The sequence below is a fragment of the Oncorhynchus tshawytscha genome, linkage group LG16 (genome assembly GCF_018296145.1).
Source record: "Oncorhynchus tshawytscha isolate Ot180627B linkage group LG16, Otsh_v2.0, whole genome shotgun sequence".
In the NCBI taxonomy this organism is placed as follows: Eukaryota; Metazoa; Chordata; class Actinopteri; order Salmoniformes; family Salmonidae; genus Oncorhynchus; species Oncorhynchus tshawytscha.
Genome location: NC_056444.1, coordinates 71656877 through 71677325, shown reverse-complemented (window position 1 = coordinate 71677325; position 20449 = coordinate 71656877). Strand labels below are relative to the sequence as shown.

General features: G+C 43.6%; 1 long non-coding RNA gene across 1 annotated transcript; it reads left to right on the top strand.

Annotated features, from left to right (window-relative positions):
* The first annotated feature begins 1743 nt into the window (after nucleotides 1-1743).
* Nucleotides 1744-19471, top strand: LOC112216277. Its single transcript, XR_002948294.2, has 3 exons — nucleotides 1744-1998; nucleotides 16727-16891; nucleotides 17310-19471. It is a non-coding gene; the product is annotated as an uncharacterized LOC112216277 (long non-coding RNA).
* Nucleotides 19472-20449: the final 978 nt, after the last annotated feature.

The window sequence follows — 20449 nt, the reverse complement described above, 5'->3', positions numbered from 1 at the left end:
GATGTAGATCGGACAGAACCATCTCTGCTGGGATGGTATTGGCCACTCAGCCCTTTTCTTTGAGTGAACCAATTAATCAGAGAATTGAATAGTTCGGGAAATGAACAGAAAATACCTTCCTAGGCAAAAGAGGGCTATCTGTCAGAATGATACAGAACCAACTGAACTGAGATGGATCCCAGGAAGTTGTCACAATCATCAACTATTTTACTGAAGATATGCTAATCTGGATATCAGACCAAATTATGCGATATTGCAGATAATGATTTGTGATGTGATTTTCTTCAGGAATGTTTTTTAAATGGTTTATCAGTTATCTCAGATAGAGATTGAATTAATTATACATTTCTCCAGTTCCTGCAGCTTTTGGTAAATAGTAATGCAACATAACATTCACACTTTTTCCATTTACTATTTCAAAACACATCACAAACTAGAATATTTACTCACTTTTGTTACACAAGAAATAAAAACAGACCTGTTATGTTTGACAGAGCAGAGTCTCCATACAGAAGTCTTCCTGTCTTTGTTAGTTTGCTGATGTTGCAGAACACAGAGCCAGTTCAATTTTCTCAGGTTTAAATTATTTAGATGGATTGGTCTTTGGGGAGAGTTTCTGGAATCGTTGTTGTCAATATTTTTACTAATAAACTACCTCTGAAAGGGTAGAGGATCACCAATCTGTACGGAAACAATACGGAATCTCTAAACAACAAATATACCCTAGTCTGGGAACCCTGGTGAAATACAAAAGAGAATAAAAGAGTTAATTGTGTCTGTAATTTTCTTCCCTAGGATGGCATCACGTCCTACCCTGTGTGATGCCCTGGTTTTACATACGGTAGATAGGCCTACATTCAGATGTATTGCGAAATATAGATACATAGTAATACTTCAAGCAACATTGTTGGTCTTATGGCATTCATACATCACAGGAGGTTGGTGGCACCTTAATTGGGGAGGACGGGCTCGTGGTAATGGCTGGAGTGGAATTAGTGGAATGGTAGCAAATACATCAAACACATGGTTTCCATGTGTTTGATGCCATAACATTTGCTCCATTCCAGCCTTTATTATGAGCCATCCTCCCCTCAGCAGCCTCCACTGTCATACATGAATATATTACGTGACATTCAATTTGTCCATCTGTACTCTATCCATCATATGGGGGATTTAGATGCATTATACGATACACAGTAATAAAAAAATTCAAGCAACATTGTCATCGATTGTCTTGTGACTGTGCTATGTCTGACATGGGCCTATCACATGCAGTTAGAGGAGGAGCCACACTGTGTGTTGTGTAAACATGTGCATTCCCAGCCAAACAGAGCTAACAGGAACAGATGGCAGCAGAGCAGGCTAGGTGGATCATGGTACATCATGGATGTCTTCCAGAATTCTGGGGCTCACTCTCTCTATCTCTGTCAGAAAACTAGCCACCAGAGACTGGTGTTCTTAATGAACATGAAGTCTAATGAAACACACGGTATAAACAGTGGCAGGTCACATGGTGTGTTATGTGTTGCCCACATGCAGTAGATAGGAACAGAGAGGGAGCAGGACATGGTGAGGTTGTTCTGCCCTCACAGCTGTTCTCTACCTGACTTCCCCAGTATTTCTTTCTCTTTTGCTCTCCCTCTCTCCCCCCTTCTCTCTCTCTCTCTCTCTCTCTCCCTTATGTCATTCTCTTTCTTTCGCTCTCTCTCACACTTCTCTCATTCTCTCTCTCCCCCTTCTCTCTTTCTCTCTCCCTCTGTTATGCAGTAAACAACGCTCAGGTCAGTGTGACACCACCACAGGCACATCTTCGTCACCTGCTGCGAGGGGGAACAGAATGGAGCGTTCCACAGCAATTTCACTCCTGTGGTTTCCAGGGAAGAGCCTTAGGAGAATGTGTTAATCAGCCAGCAAGCAGAGAGGGAACAAGGTGTGCCATGGGCAGGACATTGTGGCTCAATGAGCCATAGCTCGGGGGACGACGACGACACTTGGAAGGTGATGTGACCTTAAGCTCTTATGGCTGGGGGGTACCTGGAAGGTGATGTAACCTTAAGCTCTTATGGCTGGGGGGTACCTGGAAGGTGATGTGACCTTAAGCTCTTATGGCTGGGGGGCACCTGGAAGGTGATGTGACCTTAAGCTCTTATGGCTGGGGGGGGCACCTGGAAGGTGATGAGACCTTAAGCTCTTATGGCTGGGGGGGGGGTGATGGGAGCTCTTATGGCTGGGGGGGGGGGTGGGGGGCACCTGGAAGGTGATGAGACCTTAAGCTCATATGGCTGGGGGTGGGGGATGGGGGGCACCTGGAAGGTGATGAGACCTTAAGCTCATATGGCTGGGGGTGGGGGGGGCATGTGTGTGGGAATATATTGTTGTTAGCCCTTGAACCAAATCAGACATATTATATTACATTTCCCATTTATTCAAAAAAAAAAGCAATCTATAGTTTAATGAATGTATGTGGAAGTCAAATTCTGTGACAAACCACATTGATCTCCAATCTAGCAAAGCTGACTACCTTTTCCATTTCATGCATCTCTTAGAATGTTATCTGAAAAAAAAGTTGCACACCTGGCGAGTTGCAAATGAGCTGCCCTGTGTTTTTCTGTTACACAAAGCTGTCAAAAACCAGAGGCAGGAGAAGCATCTACAGAGGAAATTAACCACTACAGTCAAAAGCATCACTATAATGATTAGCATTATCATGCAGCCTTCCCACAAGCCTTTGGCTCAGTGACACAACTGACAAATAAAGAGTAGCTTGTGATGCATATTGAATGGCTCTTTAGGAAATAGGAAGGAATACTTCCATACAGTCAGAAACTCTCTCTCTCTCTCTCTCTCTCTCTCTCACACACACACACACACACACACACACACACACACACACACACACACACACACACACACACACACACACACACACACACACACACACACACACACACACACATACACATCAAATAACTCATGTGTTGCTAGGCTGTGGTATATTCTCCCAGGGTCTCTTTTAGTCTGTTCTGTTCTGCAGTTGTACGAGACAGTGTCTATTTCAGAACCCATGAAACCTTTGGCCTTGAACATTAGCCAAACTAGTCTATACAATTTACTAATTCATGAGAACCAGGGGTAAGTTACTGCCATGAAACTTTTATGGTGTTATTTCATCATAACACATACAAAATACCAAATAAACAACCACTGCCCAGACAGTCTTTAGTATGCAAAGTCATTGTGTTCAACAAAGTGGTAATACATTTCATATCCCCCTTTTCTCTAGGATAGTGAGTGTACACCTAAATGCACTGTTCCAGTGGCTTAGCGAAGCATGGCGAAAGTGCTGCTGAATTTATAATCCTGACATAGTAAATTACACAGCCTTGAATCTTCTTCTTCAGTCTGTATTAATAGTCAGTGGTAGCAACGTCATTTCCTCAGATTTAATAGAGCTGGTTTTAAGTAATGCACTTCTTAAAGACATTAACTGCACTGTCCTACACATCCACAAGTCTGTTCATACAGAATAAATATTTATAATAAGTAGCTGAGTACATTACAAAATCTTGCTACACAGAGAGACATAATGTATTATAAGCATTGTTATAATACATTATAAATACATGCTACATACATGCTTATAACAGGTTTTTAAAAAAGCCTTATACCTGCAGCAGTGGAGGCTCCTCAGAGGAGGATGGGGAGGACCATCATCAGTGAATTTCATAAAAATATTTTTTTTAACATTTAAAAAGTTATCCTTTTTAGATAAAACTACACTAAATATATTCACGTGACCAAATAACAAACTATTTTGCAAAAAAGGCCTAGAGTATTCTCAACAGCACTCTGTAGAGTAGCACCATGGTGTAGCTGGAGGACAGCTGTCTTCCGTCCTCTGGGTACATTGACTTCAATACAAAACCTAGGAGGCCCATGATTATCACCCTCTTCCATAGACTTACACAGTAATTATGACAACTTCTGGAGGACGTCCTCCAACCGATCAGAGCTCTTGCAGCATGAAGTGACATGTTGTCCACCCAATCAGAGAATGAATCTAGTACTCCACTTACTTAGCTAGCAAATGCAGCTAGCTAGTTTAGCCTACTAACACCCTGCTCAAACAGAGGGATGCTATGTTAGCTAGCTGTTAGCTAGCTGGCTATGTCTAATAAAACGACACATTTTTAATGGTGAGCGAGCGTTGCGCCTTTTCCTGTCCAATGATGTCTGCACATTTTTAGGTTACACCTGTATTCAAGTTGGCTAATTCTACTTCTTTCCAGCTTTTGGCTTTACTAATTTATTGCCACCAGGGCCCGCCAGTGTAACTGCTAAACTGCTTACTGAATGACTGTACACTGTAACGTTACTGCATGATTGTAGTGGGTTTAATAACGTATCAGTTCTATCAAATATGTTGACTAGCTAATATGGTGACAACAATGTAGGCTGTGTGTAGCGGTTATGATATGGTTTGGATGGAACGTTTTTTTTGCTTGGTCACATACAGCTGACTTGCTTTGCATTGAAGTCCAGAAGCGAAGGGAAAAGGTGAGAGGAGGAGACCGCATAGATGTGAGAAGGAGTACAAAGTGGCTGCTATGAAATTTAATTGTGTTTACACGCGATCAGCAGTGTATTCATTCCGCCGATTCTGTTGAAAAACGTTTCTTAAACAGAATTAAACGGAACGAAACGGGGATAAACATACCTGAATTTGTCGAATAGAAACCCTCCTTTGCAAGTGTTGGACTAATGATTACTAGATCAGCTACAGTAGATGCAGGTAAGAGTGTGTAATTTTTCTCTCGACCTGTGTGCACCTACGTTGTAAACTTTCATTCATAGTCTAGGTTGTAGCAACCACATGATGAGTATAGGGAAATTTCAAGTGTCATGTAGTAGCCTAAACCTATCAATGCTACATTGAACTGGGTGAATGGAATATGAATGACAGTCATCCAATATGCTGTAATAGAAACAAGGCTATGCTCGTAATAAACATAAATCATCCTCCCTCATCTTAAATGGCACCGGCCGCCACTGACCTGCAGGCTATAATGTGTTCCTGTGTACCTATTACCAACACAGTCATGATATAGATTCATCCTATATGGTCCTCTTGCTGTTAGTCATATACATACACAGTACCTGTACATCATTGGCTGACATATTACGTAACATCACAGCCATGATATATGGGTCCATCCTTTATGGACCTCCTCTTCCTGCTAGGCTCATATACCTGTACGTCATTGGCTGGGCTCCACAGTGCAACCTTTAGATGACCTTTAGGCACAGCACAGATAGGAGGATGGAAGGTGACAAATACTGTACACGGCCATTTAACTTGCTGCTGTCAGAAGCTCCACTGACGTCGTTAGCCCCACTAAGAGGACTAATTATGAAATCAATAACCTGGATAAGAGAGGAGAGGCTGGTTGGTTGTTGTGTGAAAGTGTTATTTTAAGTGTTCCAAATGAACCAGGTGTTCCTAATGTCTCAGGATGTGCTGAAATGGGTCTGTGGTATAATTAAGAAATAAGGGAGTGTGGTGTATGGCCAATATACCACGGCTAAGAGCTGTATCCAGGCACTCCACGTTGTGTCGTGCTCTACGCAAGGTGGAGTGCCTGGATACAGCCCTTAACCGTGGTATATTGGCCATTTATACAACAGGTGGGTCTAATCCTGAATGCTGATTGGTTAAAACCACATTCCAGCCGGTGTCTATTCCACAAGTTACCACCGGCTAAATCTATGACGTTCAAATGCCTATTTACTCTGTTCCATCTGACTGCGCAATCCACTGTCTCATCAGCCCAGCCAAGCAATTTATAAACTTGATTGCCACTATAAAAAGCATCTAGACATTATCTCACATTTCTTTTAGACTATCATTTAGTTTTCAACAGAGGAGATTTCTATAAACATTGCTGCCTGTCTCTCCAACATTTGCAACAGTGTTTCAATATTCAAATTCGATCTCCAGTTGTCGCATAGTAATAAACGTGTCAGTAGTCGGGATGAGACAGACAGGCAGGCAGCTTTTCTCAGCGAGTCGAAATCATGAATCAACATAATTTTTATGGATATATACAAAGAAATGTCAATAGAAAACAGGTAAAACGAAATGAAGTGCAGCTAGTTTGCGGTCTTTCCAGCTTCAGTTTGATGTGATTGTGTTAGCTGTGTTGTTGGCTAGCTCCTCTGAACAGTGTCCTGACAAGAGAGCACATTTTCTATGCCAGGAGAAATCGCGCATCATTAGCTCATTGTTATGGATGTCTCCAAATAAATGTCACTAGAAAACAGCTTAAACAAATGCAAATGCAGCTACTGTTTTTATTCTGGCTGCACTGTTCGACGTGACCGTAAGTTAGCAATAGTTGGCTAGCTAGCAAGCAAGGGATAAGAATGTTGCCAGCCATTATGGCAACAGAAAACATTTAGAACGAACGTCCATAGATACAGAACAAAAAGACTGAATGACTGGGTCGTGTCTCTGGCAACAGAACCAATACAACGAATGACCAGGCGGCTTGTGTCGGGACTAAATCTTGTGGAAGGATGAAATAGTATGAATAAATTGATAAAAATTTAGTTTTTTATGAAAATATGGAAATCATTATTGGAACATTTTGTGTAAAACTGATAATGCCCTCCAAGCTGGTGTTTGGAGGATATATTGTCATGGTCTGGTAACAACACCTGTGCCAATATATCCTCCAAACACGGGCTTCTCGGGCATTATCACTTAAATATCATAAACCCCTGAGATGCCATAGTGCTATTATAAACTGGTTACCAACCTAATTAGGGCAGTAAAAATACATGTTTTGTCATACCCGTGGTATATGGTCTGATATATCACGGCTTGCAGCCAATCAACATTCAAGGCTTTAGCCACCCAGTTTATAATTATAGTAGAACTCTGAGAGTATGTGCATCAGTTGGTCCCTGACCCTGTAATTGTACTCAAAAGGGTTCTGCGGCTGTCCGCATAGAGAACCCTTTTTGTTTCCAGGAGACAGCCGAATAACCCTATTTGGTTCTAGTTAGCACATTTTTTCTGAGTATGATACCAAATTACATTATGGCAATGTCCATCTTTTGTAGGAACACTATAAAGGAACTATGGGAAGGCTGGATATTTCTCTATCTTCAATATGTCATTCCCCTCACCTTGGTTTACCCCCTCCAGCTCTCCCAGCTCCTATCTCAGATTAAAACCACCAGGAGGTTGTAATAAAGATAATGCACCAGACTGCCAGAGAATAATGTCCGATGTCACTGATTTAGCCAACAGCCCATTATGAGAACCCATCCCCCTGCAGACAGACAGAAGACAAATAACCCCAGTTCAAGACACCATGATTATTACGTACTGAATAAGATATAAATGTAATATCTTAAGGGTAAGATTGTTATCTAAAATTGGTCAAAATTAGCACCATATTTCAAGCCATTTGTGTTTTAGTCATTCTATCGAAGGGTTGTAGCAGGACACTGTCTCAATCCAGAAGTCAGGTCTGGGTTCATTTTCTCATTTCAATCCCTTGGAGATCTTACTAAGCAATATTTAGGACAAACCACACAGCCATTTTATAAAGTTCTGTGTACCAATGCCTTTGACGCACTAGACAACAACCCCTCTCTATCCCAAATCTACATTTGCCCCTTGAGCGTTCTCTGGGACAGCAAAGAGGCAATCAGCCCTGCATCCGCTGGTTTCCAACTCCCTATTACCTTGGGAACGATGAAATGAGGAATCAGAGAGAGCATTCACTTAGACTAAGGGACACACACACAGGCGAGCACGTACACACACACACACAAACACATAGTGAGAGAGAGAGAGAGAGAGAGAGAGAGAGAGAGAGAGAGAGAGAGAGAGAGAGAGAGAGAGGGAGAGAGGAGAGAGAGAGAGAGAGAGAGAGAGCAGAGAAAGCAGAGAGAGAGAGAGAGAGAGAGAGAGAGAGAGAGAGAGAGAGAGAGAGAGCAGAAAGAGAGAGGGAGCACAGAGAGAGAGAGAGGGAGAGAGAGAGAGAAAGAGAGAGAAGGAGGAGAGAGAGAGAGAGAGAGAGAGAGAGAGAGAGAAAGCAAAGCAGAGGAGAAAGCAGAGAGAGGAGAAAGCAGAGAGAGAGAGAGAGACAGAGAGAGAGAGAGAGAGCAGAAAGAGAGAGGGAGCACAGAGAGAGAGAGGGAGAGAGAGAGAGAAAAGAGAGAGAAGGAGGGAGCACAGAGAGAGAGAGAGAGAGAGGAGAAAGCAGAGTGAGAGAGGAGAAAGCAGAGAGAGAGCAGAAAGAGAGAGGGAGCACAGAGAGAGAGAGAGAGAGAGAGAGAGAGAGAGAGAGAGAGAGGAGAAAGCAGAGCGAGAGAGGAGAAAGCAGAGAGAGAGCAGAAAGAGAGAGGGAGCACAGAGAGAGAGAGAGAGAGAGAGAGAGAGAGAGAGAGAGAGAGAGAGAGAGAGAGAGAGAGAGAGAGAGGAGAAAGCAGAGCGAGAGAAGAGAAACAAAGAAACAAAGAAAATGTAAAAGCGTTCCAGGCCAAGATCAGACATCTCCTTCATGAGGAACTACGGGGAATGACAGTTGGATTAAGGGGGCATTGCAGTCAGTGGGTGGATTTGGCTGGCATGTGAGAGGGTTGTTAAATAAGGGTGGACTATATCCATGGCCTCAGTACCTACGGTGTATAAACAAGGGCCAGGCAAGAGATAGGACAACTGAAAACCATTCATGATTTTTTTTAATGCAATACAACATCTTACTCTGAGTAATACTATAAATTGAGAATCTGTATTCATTATAGCATTTCTATATGCTCACATTTTGTTATGTTAAACATTAAAGAAATCATATACTTCATATTGTGCTGATGACCTGACCTGAGGTATTGCATTCCACTTGGTTTGCTTCAGTCATCGACAATCCATGTGCGTGATGGGCAGGGCATACCGGGATTTCTTGTAAGCTTCCGGGTTAGAGTCCCACTCCTTGAAAGCGGCAGCTCTACCCTTTAGCTCAGTGCGAATGTTGTCTGTAATCCATGGCTTCTGGTTGGGGTATGTACGTACAGTCACTGTGGGGACGACGTACTCAATGCACTTATTGATAAAGCCAGTGACTGATGTGGTGTATTCCTCAATGTCATCGGAAGAATCCCGGAACAGGTTCCAGTCTGTGATAGCAGAGTCACTGGTGCATCCTGCTTTAATTTTTGCCCTTAAGCAGGAATCAGGAGGATAATTGAGGTCGGATTTACCAAATGGAGGGCTAGGGAGAGCTTTGTACGTGTCTCTGTGTGTGGAGTACAGGTCATCTAGAATTGTTTTCCCTCTGGTTGCACATTTAACATGTTGATAGAGATTTGGTAGAACTGATTTAAGTTTCCCTGCAATAAAGTCTCAGGCCACTAGGAGCGCCTCCTCCGGGTGCACGGTTTCCTGTTTACTTATTTCCTTATACAGCTGGCTGAGTGTGGTCTTAGTGCCAGCATCTGTTTGTGGTGGTAAATAAACAGCCACGAAAAGTATAGCTGAGAACTCTCTAGGCAAGTAGTGTGGCCTGCAATTTATCACAATATACTCTACTTCAGGCGATCAAAATCTAGAGACTTAGATTTCGTGCACCAGCTGTTGTTTACAAATATGCACAGACCACCCCTCGTCTTACCGGAGTGTGTTGTTCTATCCTGCCGGTGCAGCGTGTATCCCGCTAGCTGAATATCCATGTTGTCATTCAGCCACGATTCCGTGAAGCATAGGATATTACAGTTTTTGATGTCCTGTTGGTAGGATATTCGTGTTCGTACCTCATCTAGTTTATTGTCCAATGATTGCATGTTGGTTAGTAATACTGACTGTAACGGCAGCTTTCCTAGTTGCCTTCTGCGGGTCCGGATGAGGCATCCGGCTCTTCGTCCTCTGCGTCGATTCCTTTTGCGAATAATTGGGATGTCTGCCCTGTGGGGTGTTTGGAGAATATCGTGTGAGTCCTGCTTGCTGCTGTTGTTGTTGCTGTTGAAGAAATCTTTGACTAATCCGAGGTGAGTGATCGCTGTCCTGATATTCAGAAGCTCTTTTCTTCCATAAGATACGGCTGCAGAAACATTATGTACAAAATAATTTACAAATATCGTGAAAAACAACACATAATAGCACAACTGGTAAGGAGACCGTAAAACGGCGGCCATCTCCTCCTGTGCCATTCTCATTAGCTTCAACCCTAACCCTAGCATCAATCCTAACCCTAACGCTAGCTTCAACCCTAACCCTAATCCTAGCTTCAACCCTAACCCTAACTTCAAACCTAATCCTAGCTTCAACCCTAACCCTAATCCTAGCTTCAACCCTAACCCTAACTTCAACCCTAATCCTAGCTTCAACCCTAACCCTAATCCTAGCTTCAACCCTAACCCTAGCTTCAACCGTAACCCTAATCCTAGCTTCAACCCTAACCCTAACTTCAACCCTAACCCTAGCTTCAACCCTAACCCTAATCCTAGCTTCAACCCTCACCCTAACTTCAACTCTAACCCTAGCTTCAACCCTAACCCTAATCCTAGCTTCAACCCTAACCCTAATCCTAGCTTCAACCCTAACCCTAACTTCAACCCTAACCCTATCTTCAACCCTAACCCTAAACCTAACTTCAACTCTAACCCTAACCCTAGCTTCAACCCTAACCCTAACCCTAACCCTAGCTTCAACCCTAACCCTAAACCTAACTTCAACTCTAACCCTAACCCTAGCTTCAGTCCTAACCCTAGCGTCAACCCTAACCCTAGCTTCAACCCTAACCCTAGCGTCAACCCTAACCCTAACCCTAGCGTCAACCCTAACCCTAACCCTAGCTTCAACCCTAACCCTAGCGTCAACCCTAACCCTAACCCTAGCTTCAACCCTAACCCTACCTTCAACCCTAACCCTAGCTTCAACCCTAACCCTACCTTCAACCCTAACCCTAGCATCAACCCTAACCCTAGCTTCAATCCTAACCCTACCTTCAACCCTAACCCTAGCTTCAACCCTAACCCTAACCCTAGCGTCAACCCTAACCCTAGCTTCAACCCTAACCCTACCTTCAACCCTAACCCTAGCTTCAACCCTAACCCTACCTCTAGCTCCACAATGAAATAGGGTGCAGGCCAGGCAGCAGGCTGTTAGCCAGCCTGCCAGCATAGTGGAGTCTGCCACTAGCACAGTCAGTGTAGTCAGCTCAGCTATCACCATTGAGACCGTGTCTGTGCCTCGACCTAGGTTGGGCAAAACTAAACATGGCGGTGTTCGCCTTAGCAATCTCACTAGGATAAAGACCACCTCCATTCCTGTCATTATTGAAAGAGATCATGATACCTCACATCTCAAAATAGGGCTACTTAATGTTAGATCCCTTACTTCAAAGGCAATTATAGTCAATGAACTAATCACTGACCATAATCTTGATGTGATTGGCCTGACTGAAACATGGCTTAATCCTGATGAATTTACTGTGTTAAATGAGGCCTCACCTCCTGGCTACACTAGTGAACATATCCCCGTGCATCCCGCAAAGGCGGAGGTGTTGCTAACATTTACGATAGCAAATTTCAATTTACAAAAAAAAATTACGTTTTCGTCTTTTGAGCTTCTAGTCATGAAATCTATGCAGCCTACTCAATCACTTTTTATAGCTACTGTTTACAGGCCTCCTGGGCCATATACAGCGTTCCTCACTGAGTTCCCTGAATTCCTATCGGACCTTGTAGTCATAGCAGATCATATTCTAATCTTTGGTGACTTTAATATTCACATGGAAAAGTCCACAGACCCACTCCAAAAGGCTTTCGGAGCCATCATCGACTCAGTGGGTTTTGTCCAACATGTCTCTGGACCCACTCACTGTCACAGTCATACGCTGGACCTAGTTTTGTCCCATGGAATAAATGTTGTGGATCTTAATGTTTTTCCTCATAATCCTGGACTATCGGACCACTATTTTATTACGTTTGCAATTGCAAAAAATAATCTGCTCAGACCCCAACCAAGGAACATCAAAAGTCGTGCTATAAATTCACAGACAACACAAAGATTCCTTGATGTCCTTCCAGATTCCCTCTGTCTACCCAAGGACGCCAGAGGACAAAAATCAGTTAACCACCTAACTGAGGAACTCAATTTAACCTTGCGCAATACACTAGATGCAGTTGCACCCCTAAAAACTAAAAACATTTCTCATAAGAAACTAGCTCCCTGGTACACAGAAAATACCCGAGCTCTGAAGCAAGCTTCCAGAAAATTGGAACGGAAATGGCGCCACACCAAACTGGAAGTCTTCCGACTAGCTTGGAAAGACAGTACCGTGCAGTACCGTAGAGCCCTTACTGCTGCTTGATCATCCTATTTTTCTAACTTAATTGAGGAAAATAAGAACAATCCGAAATTCCTTTTTGATACTGTCGCAAAGATAACTAAAAAGCAGCATTCCCCAAGAGAAGATGACTTTCACTTTAGCAGTGATAAATTCATGAACTTCTTTGAGGAAAAGATTATGATTATTAGAAAACAAATTACGGACTCCTCTTTAAATCTGCGTATTCCTTCAAAGCTCAGTTGTCCTGAGTCTGCACAACTCTCCCAGGACCTAGGATCAAGAGAGACGCTCAAGTGAGTACTATATCTCTTGACACAATGATGAAAATAATCATGGCCTCTAAACCTTCAAACTGCATACTGGACCCTATTCCAACTAAACTACTGAAAGAGCTGCTTCCTGTGCTTGGCCCTCCTATGTTGAACATAATAAACGGCTCTCTATCCACCGGATGTGTACCAAACTCACTAAAAGTGGCAGTAATAAAGCCTCTCTTGAAAAAGCCAAACCTTGACCCAGAAAATATAAAAAACTATAGGCCTATATCGAATCTTCCATTCCTCTCAAAATTTTTAGAAAAGGCTGTTTGGCAGCAACTTACTGCCTTCCTGAAGACAAACAATGTATACGAAATGCTTCAGTCTGGTTTTAGACCCCATCATAGCACTGAGACGGCACTTGTGAAGGTGGTAAATTACATTTTAATGGCATCGGACCGAGGCTCTGCATCTGTCCTCGTGCTCCTAGACCTTAGTGCTGCTTTTGATACCATCGATCACCACATTCTTTTGGAGAGATTGGAAACCCAAATTGGTCTACACGGACAAGTTCTGGCCTGGTTTAGATCTTATCTGTCGGAAAGATATCAGTTTGTCTCTGTGAATGGTTTGTCCTCTGACAAATCAACTGTACATTTTGGTGTTCCTCAAGTTTCCGTTTTGGGACCACTATTGTTTTCACTATATATTTTACCTCTTGGGGATGTTATTCGAAAACATAATGTTAACTTTCACTGCTATGCGGATGACACACAGCTGTACATTTCAATGAAACATGGTGAAGCCCCAAAATTGCCCTTGCTAGAAGCATGCGTTTCAGACATAAGGAAGTGGATGGCTGCAAACTTTCTACTTTTAAACTCGGACAAAACAGAGATGCTTGTTCTAGGTCCCAAGAAACAAAGAGATCTTCTGTTGAATCTGACAATTAATCTTAATGGTTGTACAGTCGTCTCAAATAAAACTGTGAAGTACCTCGGCGTTACTCTGGACCCTGATCTCTCTTTTGAAGAACATATCAAGACCATTTCAAGGACAGCTTTTTTCCATCTACGTAACATTGCAAAAATCAGAAACTTTCTGTCCAAAAATGATGCAGATAAATTAATCCATGCTTTTGTCACTTCTAGGTTAGACTACTGCAATGCTCTACTTTCCGGCTACCCGGATAAAGCACTAAATAAACTTCAGTTGGTGCTAAATACGGCTGCTAGAATTCTGACTAGAACCAAAAAAATTTATCATATTACTGCAGTGCTAGCCTCTCTACACTGGCTTCCTGTCAAAGCAAGGGCTGATTTCAAGGTTTTACTGCTAACCTACAAAGCATTACATGGGCTTGCTCCTACCTATCTCTCTGATTTGGTCCTGCCGTACATACCTACACGTACGCTACGGTCACAAGACGCAGGCCTCCTAATTGTCCCTAGAATTTCTAAGCAAACAGCTGGAGGCAGGGCTTTCTCCTATAGAGCTCCATTTTTATGGAACGGTCTGCCTACCCATGTCAGAGACGCAAACTCGGTCTCAACCTTTAAGTCCTTACTGAAGACTTATCTCTTCAGTGGGTCATATGATTGAGTGTAGTCTGGCCCAGGAGTGGGAAGGTGAACGGAAAGGCTCTGGAGCAACGAACCGCCCTTGCTGTCTCTGCCTGGCCGGTTCCCCTCTTCCCACTGGGATTCTCTGCCTCTAACCCTATTACAGGGGCTGAGTCACTGGCTTACTGGGGCTCTCTCATGCCGTCCCCGGAAGGGGTGCGTCACCTGAGTGGGTTGATTCACTGATGTGGTCATCCTGTCTGGGTTGGCGCCCCCCCTTGGGTTGTGCCATGGCGGAGATCTTTGTGGGCTATACTCAGCCTTGTCTCAGGATGGTAAGTTGGTGGTTGAAGATATCCCTCTAGTGGTGTGGGGGCTGTGCTTTGGCAAAGTGGGTGGGGTTATATCCTTCCTGTTTGGCCCTGTCTAGGGGTGTCCTCGGATGGGGCCACAGTGTCTCCTGACCCCTCCTGTCTCAGCCTCCAGTATTTATGCTGCAGTAGTTCATGTGTCGGGGGGCTAGGGTCAGTTTGTTATATCTGGAGTACCTCTCCTGTCCTATTCGGTGTCCTGTGTGAATCTAAGTGTGCGTTCTATAATTCTCTCTTTCTCTCTCTCTCTCGGAGGACCTGAGCCCTAGGACCATGCCCCAGGACTACCTGACATGATGACTCCTTGCTGTCCCCAGTCCACCTGGCCGTGCTGCTGCTCCAGTTTCAACTGTTCTGCCTTATTATTATTCGACCATGCTGGTCATTTATGAACATTTGAACATCTTGGCCATGTTCTGTTATAATCTCCACCCGGCACAGCCAGAAGAGGACTGGCCACCCCACATATGCTCTCTCTAATTCTCTCTTTCTTTCTCTCTCTCGGAGGACCTGAGCCCTAGGACCATGCCCCAGGACTACCTGACATGATGACTCCTTGCTGTCCCCAGTCCACCTGACTGTGCTGCTGCTCCAGTTTCAACTGTTCTGCCTTATTATTATACGACCATGCTGGTCATTTATGAACATTTGAACATCTTGGCCATGTTCTGTTATAATCTCCACCCGGCACAGCCAGAAGAGGACTGGCCACCCCACATAGCCTGGTTCCTCTCTAGGTTTCTTCCTAGGTTTTAGCCTTTCTAGGGAGTTTTTCCTAGCCACCGTGCTTCTACACCTCCATTGCTTGCTGTTTGGGGTTTTAGGCTGGGTTTCTGTACAGCACTTTGAGATATCAGCTGATGTACGAAGGGCTATATAAATAAATTTGATTTGATTTGATTTGATTCAACCCTAACCCTAGCGTCAACCCTAACCCTAGCTTCAACCCTAACCCTAGCTTCAACCCTAACCCTACCTTCAACCCTAACCCTAGCGTCAACCCTAACCCTAGCTTCAACCCTAACCCTAGCGTCAACCCTAACCCTAGCTTCAACCCTAACCCTAGCTTCAACCCTAACCCTAGCTTCAACCCTAACCCTAACGTCAACCCTAACCCTAGCTTCAACCCTAACCCTAGCGTCAACCCTAACCCTAGCTTCAACCCTAAACCTAGCTTCAACCCTAACCCTAGCGTCAACCCTAACCCTAGCTTCAACCCTAACCCTAGCTTCAACCCTAACCCTAGCTTCAACCCTAACCATAACTTCAACCCTAACCCTAACCCTAGCTTCAACCCTAACCCTAGCTTCAACCCTAACCCTAACCCTAGCTTCAACCCTAACCCTAGCTTCAACCCTAACCCTAACCCTAGTTTCAACCCTAACCCTAGCTTCAACCCTAACCCTAGCGTCAACCCTAACCCTAGCTTCAACCCTAACCCTAGCTTCAACCCTAACCCTAGCTTCAACCCTAACCCTAGCGTCAACCCTAACCCTAGCTTCAACCCTAACCCTAGCTTCAACCCTAACCCTAGCTTCAACCCTAACCCTAGCGTCAACCTTAACCCTAGCTTCAACCCTAACCTTAGCGTCAACCCTAACCCTAGCTTCAACCCTAAACCTAGCTTCAACCCTAACCCTAGCATCAACCCTAACCCTAGCTTCAACCCTAACCCTAGCTTCAACCCTAACCCTAGCTTCAACCCTAACCCTAGCTTCAACCCTAACCTTAACTTCAACCCTAACCCTAACCCTAGCTTCAACCCTAACCCTGGCTTCAACCCTAACCCTAACCCTAGCTTCAACCCTAACCCTAGCTTCAACCCTAACCCTAGCTTCAACCCTAACCCTAGCTTCAACCCTAACCCTAGCGTCAACCCTAACCCTAGCTTCAACCCTAACCCTAGCTTCAACCCTAACCCTAGCTTCAACCCTAACCCTAGCTTCAACCCTAACCCTAGCGTCAACACTAACCCTAACCCTAGCGTCAACCCTAACCCTAGCTTCAACCCTAACCCTAGCTTCAACCCTAACCCTAGCTTCAACCCTAACCCTAGCTTCAACCCTAACCCTAGCGTCAACACTAACCCTAACCCTAGCGTCAACCCTAACCCTAACCCTAGCTCAACCCTCAACCCTCCTTACTTTGTTCCTTCCTTCCTTCCATTATTGCAGCTTTTTGACTGTCCTTGAGAATGAGGGGCTGATGATCGTCTAAATATCCATTTTACCAGCCATCTCCCACAGGGTGACATGTCAGTTCTGGAGAGCTTGACAGGGACAAGAGGGGAATACTGATGTGGTCATCAAACGTCTTATGCGACACTGCGCTATGATTACGTATGTATGTTGTTATGAAAGCACTTGCTAATCTCCTCTGACAGCATTAGAGGCACTGTAATCACTTCTGAATGAAACTGTGATTCAGATATGTAAATGTATCTGCCAATTTCAAAGTTTCCATGATGGCCTTGTGTAATCAAGCATTCTTAATGGTTGACGTATCATCTGGAGTCTTATGGTTGTCAAGGTGTTGACCTGCTAAAAGAGAAGAAAGTTGATCTTTGCAGAACTTCATCAGAATAGATAACCTTTACCCTGCTAATACTGTATTAGGAAACATTGTTTTAAAATATATATACATACAGTGCATTCGGAAAATATATGTGTACTTGCCAAATGCACTGTATATATTGGGCAAAAACTAATAACACTGGGCTCAAAGACTGACTGACCGTCTGACTGGTCTCTTCATCAGAGCTGTGGGGGAGTTATTGAGACACATGAATGGAGCTGCAGAGCCCGTCAGGTAAAAGTAGCCCACTAATTGAGGTCAAATTCTTTCATTTGTATCTTTGTTAAAGCTGCACTATGTAACTTTTTGGGCGACCCAACCTTAGTTACAGAACTATCATTCTCAATGAAAGCAAGTCTAAGAAACGGTTGATCTGTTCTACAGTGTGTGCACTATATTTCTATGCTTCCATTCTGAAGTTTAGTTTTCCAATTTATAGTGCACCTTTAATGATTCATGAGGAAAGGGGGTTCATGGGGTGATTACCAAGCATGAATATTCCCTTCTCATCTATTCAGTAAAGCCTTCCTCACCTTTCAAACATGACAGTTTTGAAAAATGAGCGTTTTGGTCATTTTGTCATGATGAATGGAGACAAAGCTTGTCAGCTTCATCAGTTTTAGACAGATATGACAAAAGAGCAGGATGGATCCATTTTCCCTTTGGGTGTTTTTCTGTTGAGTTTCTATTGGATAAGCATGAGTGTTTAATATTCTCTTTGAAAAAGAAGAGAGAGTGAGTGTGAGTAAGAGAGTGAGAGAGGGAAAGAGAATCAGAGAGTGTGTGAGATAAAGAGAGAGCAAGAGAGGGATAGAGAGAGTGTGTGCGCTTGAGAGAAATTGCATTTATGTAACAGTTTCTTACCCCTAATCCCATGTATAAAGTGGGGATACCTGAGTCAATTGTACAACTGAAATGTGTCCTCTGAATCAGAGAGGTGTGGGGAGCTGCCTTAATCAACATCCACATTGTCTGGGGAACAGTGGGTTAACTGCCTTGCTCAGGGGCAGAATGACAGCTTTTTACCTTGTCAGCTTGGGGATTTGATCCAACAACCTTTTGGTTACTGGCCCAATTCTCTAGCCACTAGGCTACACCTCCAGTCAGTCACTGCCTCTGTCTCCTCTCAGAGCTTACCAGAGCTGCTTTCCTTTCTGTACAGCAGTCCCAGCCAGTCCTTCGGTCAACCACTGTTAAGTGATACAAATTGAGCTTCTATCTATCAGGTCTCTTCCAGACACTAAACAGCCTGACCAAGGGATGTCAGACTGATTAATCACGGCTAATGAAATCAAAGAAAACCCTGCCTTGGTCACTTATATAATGTGCATGAATGGTGAAAGTGTGTGTTCATGTACTCTTCATGTATTATAGGTGTGTGTGTGTGTGTGTGTGTGTGTGTGTGTGTGTGTGTGTGTGTGTGTGTGTGTGTGTGTGTGTGTGTGTGTGTGTGTGTGTGTGTGTGTGTGTGTGTGTGTGTGTGTGTGTTCATATGTATTGAAAGCTTTTGATACAAAAGTATGCTTGGAATTGTGCTTAAAACAAAAACCCTCATTATTTGATCTACATTTCTTGCTACCCAGCAATCTGTTCTACACCTTCAAAAGAATTTCAGTTGGTGCAGTCAATCAACGTCTCAAAACTTTTATGTTAGTCACGTTGTTGTTGTTACATAATGCAACACAGATCTTTGTGCAGTTTCTTTCCTCCCATCTTACTCACAAAACCGTGTTCCATGGTTGATGTTAGCTTTCCCACTGGGTACAGTGCTCTCATGAAGGTTGACTGACTGAAAGCTCAGCCACAATAAGAAATGTGCATCTGACTGAATGTGTGCAGAGACTTTTTCCTGTTTTTCCAGTTTTGCCTTTTGCCTCCAGAACCTTCACTAATCAGTTCTGGATGTATGGTAGATTCTGCCTATTATCCACTGGGTACAGTTGAAATGACATTCCAAAATATGAGCTAGACCAAGTTACAGTGTTAGCACTCTCGACAAGGCAGGCATGTGCGTGTCTGGTGCAGATATCATTGAAGAGCATCTACAGTAAATTGTTGTGAGCCAGCCTCTCTCTCTCTCCTGTGCCCTCACAGCACTACAGGAACTAGAGGCAGGCAGCTGCCAACATAGAAATATAATTACTAGAACTGGAATCCCCATTCAAGTCAATGTTCCATAATTCTATCTATATGGCTCCCAATCCCTCCTTTTTGCAGGGAAGTGTGACCAAAAGCACCTAGAGGAAAAACAAGACTCCCAACCAAATGAACCAGTAATGTTAGGTGGCAGGTAGCCTAGTGGTTAGAGCATTGGGCCAGTAACTGAAAAGTTGCTGGGTTGAATCCCTGAGCTGACAAGGTAAAAGTCTGTTATTCTGCCCCTAAACAAGGCAGTTAACCCACTGTTCCCCGGTAGGCTGTCATTGTAAATAAGAATTTGTTCCTAACTGACTTGCCTAGTTAAATAACGGTTCAATAAATATCATAATGTAGCAGAGAGATGCCATTCAATATGTTTAAGTCAAATCATAGTGGTTCATTCGGAGAGTTATCTTGGTACCACAACCAAATCTAGCGTGTGCTTTGGCCAACTATTATTTTTGGTTAACATTTAAATGTTAACATCTGTCACAAGAGAATATCAAGAGAGTGACACTGCTGGAGAATCTGCTGTAATTTGAGAATGAGATCCGAGAAAAGTTATTGGTCAGGGTTATTTAAATCACTGACCACCCGTGACCTCAATCTGCAGCTGCCAATAGAGCTCATTGAGTCTTATTGCTGAAAAGTACAATTTTAACATCTGTTTATGCTGAATACGGTGCTGAATAAAATATAGCTCTCTCTGCCTCGAGGAGCTATTCGTGCTGATAGAACTGAATTCAACCGCAGCCTCCTACTTTACTGTAGTGAAGACTGGAACACGAACAAGAATGATTTCATCAACTCACTGCATTATATAAGTTTGATCACGTTAACTTGTCAAAATTGAATGCGACATGGTTCCGGGGGCAGTAACAACACAACATCCCAAACTCCATCCTAATAAGGTGTTAATCAGAAAGTTTAAATCCCACTACCTAAACTGTATAATGCTACTGCCCATCTGTGCGGAATAGACTGGGACATTATGGTTGTTTCCCATCATACTGCTGTGTTTTCTGTCACTTTATTGCTTTCTGGGAGCGTCTCAATGACGCATAGAGAAAACAATCCCCTCAAATCACATGGGGGAGGGACTGGGTTGGCTGAGTGTGGTGAGGTGCCACTAACAAGACATTAAACAGGAGAAAATAATTGCTCAGCACAACAACACAACGACA